The following is a 17677-nucleotide window of genomic DNA, read 5'->3' as shown; positions in this document are numbered from 1 at the left end:
AATTTACATTCCCACCAACAGTGCAAGAGTGTTCCCTTTTCTCCACACCCTCTCCAGCATTTGTTGTTTGTAGATCTTCTGATGATGCCTATTCTAACTGGTGTCTCACACCTTAATTTTTTTCTTCATAAAAAGCCATCCCTTTGCTCTACCCTCAACCCTGTGTCCATGCTCTGCCCACCATGTGTCTTTGCCTTACTTTATAACACATGATCCCATTCCCCAGTGATCTCTGTCATGTAGAAGCCACAAGATGCTGTGGAAGAGAATGAGCTTTGCAGTCAGAAAGACCAGCAGCTCTGCCTCATCACAGTTTTGATGTGGGACTTTGGCAAAATTACTTAAACTCTCCAAATCCTAGTTTCTTTAGCAGGAAATGGGGAATAGAAATATATTCTTTGCAGAGAAAATTATGTAAAGCATCTAGTGTAGTGTTTGGTACCTGGTTGGCATTACATCTATGCCATTTACATTATTTTAAGATCCTATGTAATTGAGCATTGCTTTTAATTTATATTTTAGCAGTTGGAATAGAGCTAAAACATTAAAACATGGTATGTATAAAAACTGAAGTAATCTAGCTTTGCTGCTTTCTAATTGTGTCATTTGATGAAATTCCTTAACTCAGTCTAAATTTTATTATCTAAAATTTAGTAGAGTAACAGTAAGTATTCCACAGTTTTGTGAAGATTAAATGTGATAATGTACTAAGGTAATTAACAAAGAACCCCACCCGGTAAATATTCAACAAATATTAAGAACTGCCCTTCAGGAAATACGAAGTGAGATCAGGCAGCAGTAATTCTTTCTATAAGTTGGATTGGCCCTTCTCCCTAGAGTTCACTGTCTCCTGGGTAAGATATCAGGGTGGGGGAGGTGGAGGCCTTCAGGGATTCTCTGGGCCATGGACCTCATGTAAAAAAGTAGAAACTGAAGCCTTGGGAGCTTTGGGGCCTGTCCCAGGCCACACAGGGAGCTAATGGCCAAGTCTACTGGAGTCCTAGGTTTTTCCACAGTTCCCCAGGGTCTGACCTCTCTGCCACCCCTCATTTCTGTGCCTTTTGACCTACAGGAGTGCACATCAAGGCCTTTGACAAATAAACAGTGGCCTAGAGATTAAACTGCACCTGAAGCTGGTTATGCAGGTTCACTTAGCATTTGAACCAAGGGCGGAAACTCAGTTACACCCAGACTGCAAAGGGATTAACCCATTCTCAGACTCAGCCTGTGAATTATTGCCCACTTAGTAAATACAAAGAGGAGGGAAGAACCAAATCTCATTAAAAGAAACAAATCTGTATACATTTTTTAACAAGCAAATAAATAGAAAGTAAAAACAGCAATGAAGAAAACAATTGGAAATAATCTAAATATATTTAGATGCATGGGAAAAAATCCAGATGAACTTTCTTCTGTCTATCTCATGCATCGTGGACAAGAAAGGGAATATGAAGGAATACAGTGGAAAAGATTAATTTCTGTGAGAAATCTTGGGGGCCATCTTAGAATTTTGCCTACAGCGATCATGTTTCAAACATCTCAATCTTTGAAGCCAAATTGGACTTTTTTCTGTGCCCTGAACAAGATAACTTTTCTCCTACCTCAGGGTCTTTGCATTTTCTATTTCTTCTGTTTGGATAAAGGATTTGCTTAGAAGTTACATCCACAATGAGATCATTCTAGTTAGAGAGGTCCCTTTTGCTTCCTCATGGAAATACCTTCTTTATCTTCAAATACTTACTGCCACTTAAATACCATTCACTTACCTACTGGTTTATGTGTTTATTGTCTTTCACTGTGCCTCTTTCCCAATATAAGCTCCATAAGAGAAAGGACTTTAGCTTTGAGCATAACACACCTCCCACTACTCACTGTGCTCGGACTCCCTTGGGGTTCTAGAACAAACCTACGTTTCCACTTTACCTTGTCCAAGGGAATGACAGATAAAATGTAAGCTTAGGTACGTAAATACTGGCTCAAAGGAGAAGAACCATGTACTTGGCTTATCAGTTATTCAATGTTAATTTCCAGATACCCAAAGCAAGTATGAAGCCATCAGAATTGCCTTCTATTCTCTCAAGTCTCAGGATGTGCCTCCTTCCAAACCTTGAGCTGGACACAGTGGATGTGGATGTAAGTCTCCAAATCTGTTAAGTTCGTTAAGCCCTTCCTTCGGTACAATATTATTTTTAAAAATCCCTGACAGTTTGTTGTGATGGAAAAGAATCCACCATGTGACACGTATTGGGTACGTGTGTGTAATAAACTTCGGGATTTTAGCATCCCTTGACAATTACATTTCTTGCTGTATCAGCTGTTTTAATACCTTTTCTTCTTAGTTATTTGTGTTTTAATTGTATTTATGCCCAGCCATTAGCATATGGTATTAGGTTCCAAATTTTAAGTAAAACTTGTTTGTACCATTTATTGTGAGATGCTGTTTTCCCTCATTTCCTACTAAATTTCCCAATAATTGTATTGAACTTTTATTGATGGAAGGGATGTATTAAGGTACATTTAGCATTCTGAATCCAGGACCCTTGCTTAGACAATATCACACTCTAGTAGGTGGCGTGGTTTTGTGTGTCTAGATATAGATACAGATTATAGATACCTAGATATGTGTTTGCATTGTATATATATGTAAATATTTGTATAATTCAGTGATGCCTTTTATTTAAGTTCAATTGATGAATAACCTCAGCTGTGCATATTTTCATGCACAGAATTAATCCTGTGATACAGCAGACATGTGATCTCGTGGAAAAATTTGAGCTGACTGAGCCCAGATCAAAGTAAATGAAAGTGGTATCTGTTTAGGAGTTTTAATGTTCAACCGGGAATTTTCTCTCTAGTTACTTCCTAGTAAACAGAGATTTCGCTGATGTGAAATGACAGGAATTACAGGGTCTGGTCTGGCTTACCAGATTTTGCCAAGAGAGCCTACATCCCCTGGGCTTGAGACCAAAGTACATAATTAATTTTTTGCCCACGCCTGTGGGAGTCACGCAACTTGTCATAAAACAGGCTACCAGCATCGTAACACTTTGAGGGTATTTGTTTCACGAAAGACAGAGGAAGAAGCTATTACTACAACTATGTTGATCTTCTTTCAGAGGAGGGAAAATTGAGCCTTAGGGTGAAAAGGAGAAGGTTCAGAAGGTATATCTGATGTGTCTGCGATAATTATGTTTACATGGGTAAGAGGTGTCAGAGTGACATTACTCATGAGGCTGATCTGAACAGAATGTTGCAAATCACTTTCAAGATTTTTTTTTGGACTTCCCCATATTTTTGGAGGTTGGAGTCAGGATTACTGGCTTTGGTAATTAATCCTCCCCAGCCTGCATTCTTTGCTACTGAGCATAGCAGTGATTCAGGGGCCCAACCTGCTAAATCAAGATAATGCTTGACCTCTGGAAGCAGAAGCCTTTTCCTCATTTAGCCAGAGAAACTAAACCCAGGAGCACACCTGGTAAAATCAAAAGAATTCATATTTGACGAGCTGTAGAGGGAACTCAGAATATCCATTTTGGGTATTTTGACGGTATTTTAAGTATATAATATAAAAAATTATAAATTCAAAGGACGAAGTCAGGTGAATTCTATGTGTGAGTACAGACATAGGGCCCTTAAAGAGCTGTGATATTTTCAAGGGAACCATTGATTTCAACAAATTTATCACAGCTGATCTGTCATGGCTGCTGTATTTGTAGGTTTATTTGCCTGTTGTTCGTTTCACAAGAACATTATATTAATATCACAGCTATGCATAAAGTAATTCGATTGATTTTGTTTGACCAGAGCTAAGATGTTTGAAATCATTTTGTCCAATAGACCATCATTATCTTTGTGTTGCTTTGCAGTTAGTCATAATGCCTTTAGACAACTTCTCTGACTCTAGTGAGATTGTATAGATAAAATTATCACTTTGCTTTTTGTCAGCAAAGGGAAATAGGATCACTTTTTCACTATGAAAACAATTAAGCTTTATAAGAAATTAACACCAGAGTGGCCCCTTTTGAAAGAGTTAAGACAAAGGTGCTGAACTGTCTGGTGTGGGCACCAGAATCAGCACTTTAAAAAACATTTGACTGAGTAAATGAAATTCGTGGTGATTTTCTTATTCTTTTAAAAATAATTTTACCAGTCATTCAAACAGCTTAAACTTGAGATTTTTGAGACCAGAGAGAAGAAACATTCTGATCAAGAGTGCTATTGTGTTTTTCCAGCTCCACAAAGAAATACTAAAGCCTTAGTATTTCTTTGAGTTTAAAGATCAGTCTGAGGTGGGATGAGCCAAGAAAGGGAGAAACGTCTTTTGTTTTGAAAAACAAATGACACATTAGGTATTTTCTCTGTTCGCTGCTACCCTGTGTCTGGCCCTACAGGGCAATCTGAATTTGCTTTTATGGTGGCCCTTATCACTCTGTCCTATAAATGTGTCCTAGAGTTGTATGTCTGTCTATTTCAGTAGATTGCACAGTCTTTGAGAACAAGGTTTAAATGTATCACCTGACTTTATATTCCTAAGGCCCACTTAGTGCCTAGAACATACTAGGAGCTCAAAAATAGGGGACTGAATGAATGATTAAAATGGTAGAATTCTGAAAGCTTTTTGGAGGCTACTGCATCTCTTCAGTCTTATGTGTATGTGTGTGTGTACGTCTCACCCAAGATGTTACTAGCCTCATCTAATTATGTTTTTTCTGACTATGTTTAGTCTAAATTTAATTTTACACTCACACCCACACACAATCTCATATACCCACCAGACACATGCCTATCACAACAGCTATACACACTACTTATAATCTTTCACTTTTAGACTTTAAAAGCAAAAAGAACAATCTCCATATTTCTTTCATTCCCAGCGGTCAAACCTTTTTGTCATCAGACACCTGAACCCTCTGTCAGGGAAGTTGTAGGCCATCCTCAGATATTTTGTTTTTTATGATTCAACTTGAACAACAGTTGTACACATGGAAAGATATTGGTCCTTATCCTCAGATTCTTTGCTCAAACATCCTTTGCATGGTAGTTTCATCTTAGGGCAACTCTCAGAAGCCTGACCTCTATAGCCTAAAATTTGTGGAGACTCAGAGAAAGCGGGTGAAACTCATGAATCAAAACCGAAGCACAGTTTTCCTTTCGATCAACTTTTCAGTCTTGGCTTATTTTGACATCAAAAGCCCTAGATTCATTCAGTGGAGACAAAATGTGAGATGAGTGTACTTCCCTCTGTGCTATAGCACAACATGAACTTTAGAGGGATTTGCAAGTTGTTTAAGGTCTAAAATATTTGTTCCCTGCTTTTCTAGTACATGTGTTTGAGGCTGAGAATCTTATCAGTAGATAAGAGCAGAGAGACTGCCATCCCACATTCCATGAACTCACTTCCAGATGGTTTAGAGACTAAAGGGTGAAAAACTCAAGCTCTTCAATCAAGCCAAACAGCCCACACCTTTATTGCCCCATTTGTTTAGCAGCCTGTCATGGGCCTCCTAACATCTCAGAATCAGCCATGGGGGCAGCTGTTTAATTAACTCCTCAAGGCTGCATTTTGGTGGGGGCAATTCATTTATTATGAAAAACAAATTGAAAGCCCCGAGGGTTTTTGTTCTTTTTTTTCTTTAGTGGTTTCTGTTATCTGGAGCTTCTGGCTCAGTCCAAATAGCAAAGATGATGGGTTTTTTTTTTTTAAAGGAGCCACTTGATCTTTTGTGTTGTTACTTTTTCTTTCTTTCCTTTTTATTTTCCTAAATCAGTCTGGCTATCTGACTTGAACGTGGAAAGATTTCTTTTCCTTGGTGCCAGGAAACGATGGCATTTTTCCAGAGTTTTTTTTAAAGGTTTTAGTTGTAGAAATACCACAATTGCAATACTAACTTCTTATCACAGTGACAAGGTTATACGTTGCTCTATTCCAGGTTAAAATTTGGTTATGAATAATTTTTGGCCAACTTGATTTCAATAAGAATTTGAGAACTTACTGCTGTATACCTCTGTGCTATAGGTGCTAAAGAACATATAGAAAGAGAAAAGAAGACCCCTGGCCTTGAGACATTTACAGGCCCACTTTCTGGGAAAATATATACTCCTGTTTTTAATTATCTTTAATTTTTATATGGTGATAATTTTTTATTTAAAAAAGATTTGCAAGACATTATAGAATGTTTCCATATACTCTTTACCCAGTCTCCTCTAATGCTAACGTCTTATATAACTATGATATCAAAACATAAATTGACACTGTCACAATCCTATTAACTATAGACTTACACACTTCCCCAGTGTTTCCACTGACATCCCTTTCCTGTTCCAGGATCCCATCAGGCTCCCACACATTGCATTTAGATGCCGTGCCTCCTTGGTCTCCTCAAATCTGTGACAGTTTCTTCGTCCTTCTTATCTTCTATGACCTTGATACATTTGAAGAGTAGTAGTCAGGTGTTTCATCAAATGTCCCTCTGTACTCATCCTTTTAGTGCCTACTGAGAATCAGCCTCTTTCAGAATGTTCCCTGGAGACAATGTACAAAGATTTAGAATCATACAGACTTAGAGTAAGACCCATAGGGTCTCCTCATTTTTAAAGTGTAGAAAATGAGTTCCAGAGAAAAAAACCAGGATTTGCTCAAAGTGAGACAGCTGACTGAGGTCAGATTAGAAGGAACCCAGGCCTCCTGACTTCCAAGGCAGTGTGGAATTATCCTCCATTCCTATTTGGAATCCTGGGGAAATTTAATTCGCGGGCAAGGCTGACCTCCAGGTGTGCTCCCGTGATGCCCGGAGGTGGGCTCCACATTCTTCCCTGCATCCCAGCACAGAGCCTGCTCAGCAAGCACTGTTGAACTGAATTAAATCATGCTCAGAATGTTAGGAATGGCTAAAGGTGCTTCTCCAAGACATGAGGTAAAACTACATGGGAAAATAAAAACTGGGAAAGTGTGAGTGAGGTCAAGAAAAAAGAAAGCCTGATTCCCTCTAGCAACCTAAGATGCTTGTAGCAGAGTCATGGTGTGGTTGTTGACAGGAGGCCTAAAGAAGCTCTTCAGATGGTGGGTAATGTTCCCCACCTGTGGCAAATAGTCTTCACCCACAGTTCTGCAGGAAAGGACCTGTCTGTCCCTGATCTCAGAGCACTTCCTGCCCATCTTAATTCCTGAGGCCTGATGTCACAGAACTTGGCAGTCACAAATTCTTTTTTACTGTACCTCAGTTGCCTCCCTGATTTCACACCCCATTTGCTGAGGTCCAGACAAGACCTAGTAAAGCACTATGATCCTCAAACCTCAGGATTTTGATACGTGGAGTTAGTAATTGGGTCAAGTAGGCAATCCTTAGCCATCTAGAATCCTTGAAGAAAGTGCACCTCTGAAGCATGGAGTATTCTAGAAAGCAAGCACCTGCTTCATCATTAGTGATCAGAAATTTGCACTTGATTCTCAGTTTTTTGTGTGGTCCTCTTGTATGTAGAAGGGCTTTTTCCTGGCATCCTCTGTTGGCATCATCCCAATGTGTGCCAGATGCAGAGTGGATTCACCTTATGCTTTGGAACAAATACAGAGCAAACAGGGAAATGGCCTGGGAGTTGAGTCCTGGGTTCTCGTTCCAAGTATCCCATGATTATGTGATTTGAGAAAAGTGCTTGCACATCTGTATTTCAAAGATGCTCCTAGCTGTGCTAAAGTGGGTTAGTCAAATTTTTTGTTGCAAAACATTAAAAAAAAAAAAAAAGGTTGGAATAACCCAAGTGATGTATTTCACAGTATTAAAAAGGGAAGATTTTGCCATCAGTCAGACAAATCTGATTTCATATGCCAGCTCTGCCACTTCCTAGCTGTGTTCCTGGGACAATATGATTAACGTTTCTGAGTCTTAATTTCTTCCTCTTTAAAGCAGAAGTAATAACTGTAACTCCCTCTGAAGTTACTGATGAGGATTAAATGAGTTATGGAGTGAAAATGCGTTGCCCAGTGCCTGGTGCGTCTTAAGGGCACTATTCATTGTAAAGGCTCTTCTACCTGTAATGTTCTGTGGTTCTGAGACCCGAACCTAGAGGGCCCACTGGAGCATTGTCACCATGGTCACCATCTTCTACAAGGTTAAGGTAGTTTCTAAACCTGAGATGTCAGATGCTGACAGGACAGGGTATCAACCCAACCTGGGAAGTAGGAGAAAGTCCATGAAGGTGGTCCCTGCCAGGCCATCAGAGCTTGAGAGTTTATGGGAAGGTGACAGAACTTTCCTCTAGCTCTTACACAGGGTGGGAGACAGGGTTTCTGTTCTTGGTCCCCTCATTCTTTTCTTACCCCAACTGCACAAGGCTATTCTGGGTCTGTGTATTTTGGGAGCCATAATGAGGTGCTTCTCATATACCTTGCCATTTTCAGGCAGCTTTCACTAGCCGCCTGGACATGGGGACAACCTAGCAATTTAAGAGCTATAGTGGATGAGGCTGGAAATAGAGCAGCCCGAGCTGCAGCTTGGTGAGATGGGAGTGGGGGATTTGTGTTCTCCCCTTAGTAAAATAGGAAAGTTAAAATGGCTTACAATCACAGACAGAAATGTTCACAAAGGACGAGAAATCAAACGTTCTTGTGCCTGGAGAATACAAAAGAACGGATGATATCTTTAGTAGCAAAGACCCAACTTCAGCGGATGTGGAGTGGAACGATGGGCTTTCTTCATTTGCCAAAGCGTCGGAGCCGTCCAAGTTGCCTAGTCGTGATTCATTTCAAGCTCAAGTTCTACTGACATGGGAATAAATTCGAGGAAAGTAAAGCTGTCAGTCACATCAGCCTCTGAGGCAAAATGCTACCCATATAAATGTCTTCAAATTCCAACCGACCAATCATCCCTTCTTTTCCTACAGCACACAACACTCTAGAATTTCAAAGCCTGTCTTCCTGGACACGATTTTCCAAAGCCGGAGCACTTTCCATTTTTAGCTCTGAAGCTATGAAAGAATTCCATGGTGCAAATATTCCTGGACCTACAGTCTTGCACCCAAAAAGGACGTATTCTCTGACACCACAATGCAGAACCTTTGTAAAAATATGAGTACAGATTGATGTCTAATTCAAAGGACCCCCACGTTTCCTCTCCTCTCGTGGCTAGGGGAAAAAGGAGAAAAACGCTGCACGCATTAACATTTAACTCAAGTTTTCAAACACAAAATGTTGTCCCAGCTTCAAACACAGGATGAAGGAAATGCTTGTCTCCAGGAGCTGACACTCCCCTGGTCATATTTCAGATACAATTAGCCTCCATTGATGGTGGTAGCTGATCTATCAAATGAGCAGCTAATCTTATCTGCGGTTCACAAATGGCTCAGATGGTAGCTGTGACTTTGATTACTGGAAGACTGGACCCCATCAGACGGCTTTGCTCCAAACAGTGGTCCTTTCAGCCTCCTGCTCCTGGAGATCAAAGCACTCTCCCCTCTCCCTATCTGCAGGGAAGCTCATTAGAGGGAGGCTGTCGGGGTTATAATCATGCAACAGTTTTACTTCTGGGTTATAACGCTTTCCCCTTCTTATCAGCCTGTGAGGTCCAAAGTGAGAAGGATAAAGGAGGTACCGATGACATCTGATACATTTAATAGGCTCACTGGTGACTGCCTGGGCCCCAGCTCTCTGCCACTGCTGCCTCACTGACTGCTGAAGGACTCCTCCCCCTGCCTCCAGACCTACAGAGACTGTACTTTATTCCTGGGGGTGGGGGGAATGAGGGGGTGGGCTCCATCATCCCCTAACAGTTGCTTTACTACAAGGACTGTAGAAGCACAGAATCGAATAAAATAGGACTTCTAAGTCCAGAGATCTGCCTTTAAATTTCATCTCTTTACTCAGTAGTTGTGTGAACCTGGACATTTTGCTGTGATCTTCCGTTTCCCCTCAAAAATATGTAAATTAATACTTTTCGCATTGGACTTAATATGCAGAAAAGTTCCCCTCTCCCAGAAGCCTCCTCTTTATAACCTGAGTTCTTCCCTCCCTCTCCCTTCCCCATCCCCTACCCGAGTTAAAGCTCCTCCATTCTGAGTCACTGCTCCCTCTTCCGTCTTTCCATAGCCCCTGGGGTTACCACAATGCACTTAGCATGCCTGGTTTTCTGTTGACTTGCCTTTTTCTTCTCAGGAGACAGTGAACTTCTCAGAGCGTAGGGGCTGAGGCTCCGTGTATCAAGGGATGCCTCCACTAGACACACAGTTAATGCTCAATGAGTGTTTGTTGTTCATAATGAATAGTGTGTACTAAAAGGATGTGCAAAGTGCAATGGGAAGGGGTTGCACTTATTATTGGGCACAGAACCTTTTAGAACTTCATGCGGACCCATGTAGATGACCTGCCCACTGTAGTGGTTCTAGGATGTGGCCCAAGAAGCTACATTTCTAACAAGTTCCCACTTTGAGACCCAGTGATGTAATCCAATCATCCTACTTATAGAGGAGGAAACTGACGTTCAGAAGTGGCTTGTGCAAGGTCACATAACCAGTGAGAGGCACTCAATGTGTTCTTATTTCTAAATAGTTTATTAAAGTAAACTCTGTCTCATATAGGGATCAGCGTGTGTGTGTGTGTGAGTGTGTGTTGAAATTTATAGGAAATAGGTCTTTTGTTGTTAATTTATGTCTAGCTTCTCACGACTTAAAACTTGGGTCTTTTAATTCTAAATCCCATGGTCATTTTAAAACATGGTCATTTTACAACATGCTGTTTTCATGTTAAGAAGCACTATAGTCCTGTCAAAATACTGGCTCAGTTATTATCTTATTTGTCTCATATTCCTTTATACTCATTGATGCTTCCAGAAATGTCTGAGAAGAAATGCATAGGGGAACTCAGCTTACAGAAAAATCAGAGGGACTCTGAGTACCACAGGGCAGACTTAGTCTCTCGATCACTTACCCCAGCATAATCTAGGTCAGGCCTTTACCCATCATGCTGGTGGGAATGTGGAGCTCTTGCCAGCAGCTGTCATTACCCAGAAGAATGAGAAGCAACAACCGCTGTCTATGGGGGTGGGAGGTTTGGAGCTGGACAAGCCTAGGTTTAATTTTCACTTCCTCATACCCTGAGGGAGTGAAGTTACCTACGGGATTCAACCTCTAGGAGACTCTTTTTGCTACTCTGTAAAGTAGGAAACATGTCTGCTTCAGGGTTATTGTAAGAATTGGAAGAAGCAATGTTTAATCATCTTGCACTGTGTCTGAAACATACCTAGTACCTAGCCAGCATGAGGTCCCATCTTCTCTTTCTTTCTCTCTTCATCTCCTCCCCCTATCACCTAAAAACCCATACTGGCAGAACATGAGTGAAAAATGTAATCCAGCTGGAAAAATAAGCAAAATATATGTCTTTTTTTTCAACTTATGTCTTTCTGATTTACTTACTGTTCTTTCTGCAACATTAATTTAACTATGATTTTTTTCATGGAAATCCATTTAGGACTTTTAAGAAAGAAATTATTTGTAGTTAAAATGATGACCTTTCCATTAAATATAATTTGGGGGGCATTAGTACTAATTGTAAGTGTAATGGAATTTATGTCTGACACATTATAGTTCAAGTGATGAAAGAAAGCCAGGCATTCTTCAGAAATCAGTGACAAGCTTATCAGAATATTAATCTCCTTCAGTTACTCTTTAAGAGAATAAATAATCAGTCACTGACTGCTAATATAACGTATAACCCTTTTGCTAAGATGGATGATAATTTAAGCTTCAACAGAATATATTTATTTAACTGACAGAAATCAAGACTCAGTTTTATTTGTTTTAAAGGACAATGCAGTGAAAGCCAGGCTAGCTATAATGCTTGGAAAATGGAAAATTTTTGAGTAATTAGTAATTAATTCTTTAAATTAACCTTTGTTATAAATAATAAATTCCATACATTTCATATTAAGCATTGAGCATATATGTGAAACGTCTGTTAATTATCCAGTCTTAGTAAGTGGTTTCTAAGAAACATCCTTAAGGCTGTGTTAGGTCCATTCTTACAGCACAATTATTTTAATTATCATATCTCATGGCATATAATTTTAGCTGCAGAAGTTCTGCGAAATTAGGCAAATGTCTGTTGGCCCAGACCAGAAATAGCTGTTATGATTCTGAGTAAATTTCAGGTATTAATCAACTCTGTTGTGATTACTATTTTTCTCCTGTAGGGGGATAAAAGTACAAGGTCCCACGGAGAGAGGAGAACACTCGCCTGAATTCTGGTTAATTTGGTTTTTGTGGATTTTCTCCAATAACAAGGGGAATCTCCATGGACTATTACTTCATCATGATTATGCTGAAGTCTAACTAACAGAGTAGGACTAGCTCTTCTCTTCCTGGGGGAGCAGCAGGTCACAGAGGAGCTATATGTGAGCATTAGTCATATCAAAAGAGGGAGTTCCTATGTTTGTATACAGAGGGACTTGTAGCCAGTGTAACACTCCAGCCCTCTCTACCCTTCACTCCTTTGGAGGAGGAGGGAGTTACCCAGTTGGTGAGCTGGGAAAAGAAATTGAAGTCAGCATCACCTGTCTCTTTAGAAACCAGCCTGCCTGCAGAGAGAGTACCACCTGGTTTGCTCTCAGTTGTTTTGAGAGCAATCTTGGACCAGAAGGTTCTGCCCCTTCAGGGACTTAAAGAATTTTTGGGCGCTGCCAATTACTGGAGAGTAAGCTTGTCTGAAATGGGGTAAAATATTCACAAGCCCATTTAGTCAAAAATCTAAAGTTATACTAAGTATCTGGTGAATTAACTTGGGACGAAAGGGGCATTTACTTACTTGTTGGGCCCTCTGTCAATCCCCGGCAGAGCGTGTGGGAATCCTGATTCTCCAGGACCTGATGCGAGCAGCCCCACAGCCATGCGTGGACACTCAAACCACTCTGGGCTCAGTAAAGGTTTGATAGAGGAAAGATTGAACAGAGGTCCGAAGACTTCTTGTGATTCTCCATTTCCCGAGGTTTATTTGTCTAACAAGGCAAAAATAGCTTCTGTGATTGAAATGCCTCTGGTATTTCATGTCCTCTGTTCTTACCCACTCCTGTTTTCGATCCACACCTCCAGCGTAGGTGTGTGCCTTCCCAGACTTCCATTTCTTGTTGATCAGGGCTGCCCTCAGAGATGGAGTGAGCGTTTAATATAATGTGAACAAGAGAACAGGACAGCCTGGTCTGTTACTGAGCTCTCCTGAGACCAGAAGGAAGATGACGTGGATGCCTCTGTGGAGGTACCAGCCATAGTTGTCATTTGGGTGTGTGCTTTTCGCTGCCTCCAAGTATAGATGGGCCTTGATGTTTCTTCTGAAAAATTGTCTTCTTGGGAATGTAACTGGGCCAGCAAATGCAAGGGTGGCTCTGAATCATGCTTTCGTCTGAGACAGAAGCAGCCTGTGAGAGTCCCAAGTAAATGATGCTGGAAAGATTTAAACAAAGGAATAAGACACCTGCTCCAGTGAGGAAGCTCTGGCTGCTAAACAATTTCAGTTCACCCACCCTCAAGGCAGTGAGCTCCTCTCTGAGCCTGACAGTGTTTTTCACGACTCCATGCTTCCACAGATAGATGTTTACCCAGAGAAAAGGAGCTCAGAAACTATCGTTTCTTTGAGATGTGGTTTACTGAGGGCTTCCCTGCCTGTGTTTTCATGGTTAGTGACAAGACTGGGGAAACCTGTTCATGACTTAGAAATCTGTCTGAACTTTCAGCTCGGAGATGAAGGAAATAGTTATTCACTTAATCCTATTCACTTATTCATCTATTCATACACTCATTCATTCGTCAGTTATGTTGGAAATGCTTATTCTGTATCACTCTGTGTTAGCCCCGCAGCGAGGGGAGGATACAGAGATAAATAAGACGTGATTCCCAGGGAGCCCACAGGCTGATGGAGGGAACAGACAAGGATACACGGAATCATAATGAAGTGCAACATGTTCTGTGACACTGGGAGTACAGAAGAGGCTCACGAAGCTTTCTGTCCTAGAGAATCAGTGAAGGCTTCTCAGAGGAGGTGGCGTAGGAGGTGGACCTGAGGAACTAAACTGAGGGAACCAGGTCCTCCTGCAGCCACTGGGGCCGTCAAGGGTTGGAGAAATGTCAGTGGAGTCCTGTTTGTTAGGTATCTGGTAGGGCTTCCTCTTGCATGTTTTCAAGATGATTATTTCTTTAGGGGCCATCATGCATCTTGGGTCAGCTGCCTATTGGTGGCATCCCAGTTGATATCAGACACTGTGCTTGGCAATTTTATACGTTACAGTACTTTGATTTCTTAGAGCAACCCTGTCAGTTTAAGACCATTATTCACATTTTCATAAAGGAACTGGAAGGTCAGGGTGGATAAATAATTCACCCCAATGTGAATACACCCAGGGCCAGGATGTAAAATCAGGGCTTCCCAACTTCAGTGTCTGGGCTCTTTCCATTAGCCATGCTGCCTCTCCCCAAGGAGCAGAAGGCGAGCAGGAACAGAAAGCCCGTGAGCAAGGAAGTGCTGCCTGCGGGAGCCTGGCTGCCACTCCCACTCTCAGGCTGGCAGCGCTCATGGAGCGAGGTCTCTTATCTCCAGAGCTCTGTTGACACCTGCTTATCTATAGATTCACTAGCCCCTTTCCCGGCAGTCCCACCCCTACCAATTTTATTTTTGATTTTAACTATTTGTTCCACACCGATGGAACATGTGGCCAAAAATCATGGCCCCCAGGAAGCTACGCTGCTCTGCCTCTAACATGCCAAAGAATCTTGATGTCTCCCTCCTATGAAGCACTTTTCAAAATATTTGGGAAAGCATAGCTCTATTCTCCTCACTCACCTCTTTCCCCATGTTTGCCACACTTAACCATCTTTTAGAGACAGTGCAGCGGGCCACTGGGAGCGGGGGCCAGACAGCTGAGAAGTTTGCTTCCCTGGTTGTTTCTTTGAGTTTCAAATGAAGCTATGTTTAATTGGACTCCTGATCCTAAAAGATGGAGTGGATATTGTTTGTGGCTCATTTTCTCCACGCAGTTTTAACAAAGTATGCCTTCAGAGATATCACATAACCGAAAGACAGAATTAAGCCAGAATGGCAGAACTCTGGCAGCAAGTCACCCTATCCTGGTGTTTTTCATTGAAAAAGCATATAGGATTACCTTATTGTTCCAGATATTAGCTTTCCATACCCAGCGTATACATATTTAAACAGCATAACAAATGGGCTACATTACAAAGCACCTATATGTCACCAAGGCCCAGAAAGCCTGTTTTGTGCCAAGGCCTAGAGACATCCTTCCAAGTTTCCTTCCCAGCATAGAGGCAGATTGTCTCAGTGCTTGGGGTGGGCCAGCCAGCCTGAATTTAATAGCAAACATTCTCGGGTTTTTTCACATCCCTTGTGTAAAACCACTTTCATTTGAATGTGACATCTGCCTGCAAAGGAGCAAATCCCCAGCACCACCATCATGTCATGCCCCAAACCAGAGAGGCTCTATTTAGGGTTTTCTTCCAAATGCCAGGGCTCAAGGTCCAGACCATACCCTTGCTTGTTCTGGAGAATGTTATCAATCTCATGGTTCAGGGTTAAGGGTTGGGGTGGGGTATTGTTAGTGTTTTCATCACTCGCAGAAATGCACAGTCTGACAATTACCATGCCCGCAGATCAAAGGCAGAGGCAGGCGTTATCTTCTGCCAGCTGTGCTGCCACTCCAAGCACATTTCTGGTGGGCTGACCCCAAGGTGAGCTGGGGTGGGAAAGAGTTCTCCAGTGGATGGCTGTCTGGGTGTGAGCTCTTGCAGGGTGGCATTCTAAGAGCAAAGGCTCTATCTCTTCCTTTTGGGTAGCCCCACTATGGGTTTGGGTAGCCTTAAAAGCATTGAATACTTTGCAACTGGTTTTTGATTGACATGGAAAGAAACAACAGTTTATAGAAAGATTATCCCAGTGGAAGTAAGATGCTCTGAATTATTATCCTAAGTTTGCCACCGGTCTGCTTTTTGACTCGGCATGAGACCCAAGCTCCAGTCACACAGAACACGGCCCCTCGCAGTTCTGATTATGCATGATGCCCTCGTGGATGGCGATATTTTTTTCTGTCTTCCCTGCAGGACAAACTGAAACTTTGTCCCCAAGGCTCGATTTATAATGTGCCTCCTTTGTGAGGCAGTGAGCATTTTCTTACTCCCTTAAAAGAGTAACCCCTCCCTTCCTCCGTGCTCCCACCGTTACACATTTCTGTTGGAGTGTTCACCTCCAGGGATTGCTTATGTGTCACTGCTAGATGTGAGCACCTCAAGGGCCACCTAGTCACTCCGTTCGCCAGGTGCCTATTATGACAGGGATCGCTGAATAGATGTTGGATGAATGAATGAATGCAGGAGAGAACGGGTAGATGAAGGGGATAAAGAATGCTCCGCATCTTTGGAGGGGAAATCATTTCCTTTGGCTACAGGGGTATTTCTGCAGGAGGAAATGTCTCCTGGTCTTCTGTCTGCCCCCATTTTTTCCATCATGTATACAGTTGGAGGAAGAAATCTGCTCTTTTCATTGTAAATTTTCTTCCCTCTCAGATTTATATGTTCTCCAGTCAGTGCTTGTGGTTCCCCTCAACCTTTGTTGGAGCATGAAATTTCTTACTAGTAAGTGCTCTGTTCCCTCTCAACTCATGATGCCTGCCAGCTTCTGACAATCTGTACTAAGCCCTTTCGTTCCTTTCTATACAGATGCAGCTCTTAACTACCCTAGATCTGTGCAACTCTGCCAGCCCTCCCTCTCAGTCTTGACCGTTTGTACTTTCTAGACTAAAAAACCTGAGCCAGAGGTTGAGCTAGTCCCTTAGTTTTGGCGCCATGTTGTTGTAGCTGGTGGTCTCCACTATGGCCCGAGGAACCTTGTGCGCTATGCCAACTGACCAAAACAGGTTGACTGGCCCCTGGGGGCTCTGGCCCAGGGAACCAGGTGGTACAATCCAAGAGTTAATCGACTTTTGCCAGTGGGAGATGGAAGACAGAAGAAACCCATTAGAAAAATTATTCTCCCTTCCTCCGCAACCCCGTGTATTGTTCTGAGAAGAGGCAGTTCATGTGGTCTGTCTCAGAATGATGTGAGGAAAAGAACAACCGTCCACATTGTCCTGAAGCTGTGGCCGCATGGGCAGTGCACCCCTCATCTTGTGTTTCTCCCCCGACTTTCCATTTTACTTCTGTCCTGGTTCTCTGTGTTGCACTCCCAAGTGTTAGCAGGTAAGCTTTTGCCCAAGTCTCTGTTTTTGATGAAACCTGGGCCAAGCCACCTCCCTTGCCGACCCAGGTTAGATTGACCTCCTTTGTGCTCTCAGAATACCGTGGGCGCATCTCTCTCGCTTTCCACACAGTATCGCGATCATATATTTATATGTGTCCTTCTCCTTCGGGATTGCATACCTCTTGAAGGCAGAGACCACCGTGTACTTATCTCTGAATCTCTGGCCCCTAGCACAGTGCCTGGCATAAATTAGAAATCTGAAAATAGTAAATACTTGCTGGAAAACTGACTAAGGAAGAGATCAAGATTTCCTCTGATCAGAAAGAGATTCCAAGAGACCTACAAAACATTTTCAATGGTTTGCTGTTTCAATGTGTGGTCTCTTTTGGCTTCGCCCAAATTGAGTCAGAGATTATGCTAGCAATTGCATCACACTACACGATTATAATTATATCCAAT

General features: G+C 42.0%; 1 long non-coding RNA gene across 1 annotated transcript in view; it reads left to right on the top strand.

The window, feature by feature from the left end:
- The first annotated feature begins 2027 nt into the window (after positions 1-2027).
- LOC141276358 (uncharacterized) overlaps positions 2028-17677 on the top strand; it is a 132439-nt gene continuing 116789 nt past the window's right edge. Inside the window, exon 1 of the long non-coding RNA XR_012325804.1 lies at positions 2028-2133. This is a non-coding gene — a long non-coding RNA (uncharacterized lncRNA). The remainder of the gene's footprint in view (positions 2134-17677) is intronic.

The sequence above is a fragment of the Tursiops truncatus genome, chromosome 14, assembly GCF_011762595.2.
Source record: "Tursiops truncatus isolate mTurTru1 chromosome 14, mTurTru1.mat.Y, whole genome shotgun sequence".
NCBI classification, from domain to species: Eukaryota; Metazoa; Chordata; class Mammalia; order Artiodactyla; family Delphinidae; genus Tursiops; species Tursiops truncatus.
Note: the sequence above shows the minus strand (reverse complement) of the source record. Positions and strands in the feature narration are given on the sequence as shown.